The following is a 1,552-nucleotide window of genomic DNA, read 5'->3' as shown; positions in this document are numbered from 1 at the left end:
ATGAAAGACTGTCTTGCATCCTGAGAAGGCAGTTCAGTCCCTTTCACTGACTTTTGATCCCACTTGATAACAGGTTAAAGCTTTTTCATTCTTTTTTTAAGTGTTTTTTACTGAGAGTATATTACCTCCAAATCCCTTGAAGAACCTTAGTAAAATGTTCAAAATAAAAATATTTATTAATTTCTTAGAGTTATATTCTTCCCAGGTTACATAGAGACTTGTACCAGCTGTACATTTTTACATAAATAGACAAATAGGCAAAAATAGAATGCATTTCACTGTAAGGCAAAATGTCCGGTCACTTAACAGAACAGATTTGTGTGGGCAGAGGTAATCAGAAAAAAGAAGTTAACTGACATCCAGCATCAGCATCAGACAGGCCCAACATGTCTCCGCATCAATGTGTCTAAAGCCCCAACCCCACGCAGAATGGCCTGCTGCGTTGTGTGCATGGAGTCGGATCATATCAAGCTGCTGTAAAGACTGACAGACTGACAATGAAGTTTGGCAGGGGAACAGGAAACATGTGGGCTTCACCCTGATCTCTGTGACATGACATGCCTGGGAGTGAGGCCTGAAGACCCAGCAAAGTGCAAGTCACTGGCCACAAGTAATCTTGAAAGGCCAAACATGATTATATCCACATCATTCCAGCCATTTAAAGTACAAACAGGACATGACTCGCAGATCAAGGCACGGTCTGTGCATCACAAGTCTAGTCAAAGTTCAGGTTGTGTCCAGAGATAGCAGGTTTTTTTCCCATAGGGTTATCTCTGTCTCCAGTATGCTCATATGCATCTTGGGATTTCCATTAGAAAGAGTGTTCTACATATCAATCCAAGCTTTAATTAAAAAGCTGTTATATTCACAGAGCCTTCATAAGCTCGCTGGAAATGCGCAGGTTGTCCTGCTCTTCTCCATGAGTAGGCGAAATGGTGCATTTGGAAACCAAATGAGATCATTGTTGCCAGGCTCGAGCCTTTCATCTAATTTTATTGGCGTTACCGAGTGACTGTCACCCTCTGGTAAACACTTGATGTTGTCATCAGCATTAGTACAATTACTCATATGCTTGAAGAGGTGACTCATTACAGTCAATGTAGTTTCATCTTATATTGAAATGTATATTTTCATTGTATTAAAAAGGAACAAATAATATATATATTGTGATGGATGCATTCAATGCTTAAAGCTTGTGTTGATTTGCAAAGAGCTATGCTAATTTTTGGTTAAAAATCGCTTTTGTGCCTAGCTGCAGTAAAAACTGATATGGTGTATGTGTACAGAGACACATGCCTCTCTGTGGCAAATAGAGGACTGAAATACAGTACAGCAAAAAACTATGTAATTATCAAAAAGATTATAAGTACATAGTACATATTTACAGTTGTAAAATGTACAATGCTGTTTAGTGTCTTTTAGTCACATGTGATTGATCTTTGAATGCCAACTTGTGGCCGTAAATTTGTACTTAACCTATATACACTCACCGGCCACTTTATTAGGTACCCCATGCTAGTAACGGGTTGGACCCCCTTTTGCCTTCAGAACT

Source organism: Etheostoma cragini, chromosome 8 (assembly GCF_013103735.1).
Source record: "Etheostoma cragini isolate CJK2018 chromosome 8, CSU_Ecrag_1.0, whole genome shotgun sequence".
Classification (NCBI taxonomy): domain Eukaryota; kingdom Metazoa; phylum Chordata; class Actinopteri; order Perciformes; family Percidae; genus Etheostoma; species Etheostoma cragini.
Note: the sequence above shows the minus strand (reverse complement) of the source record.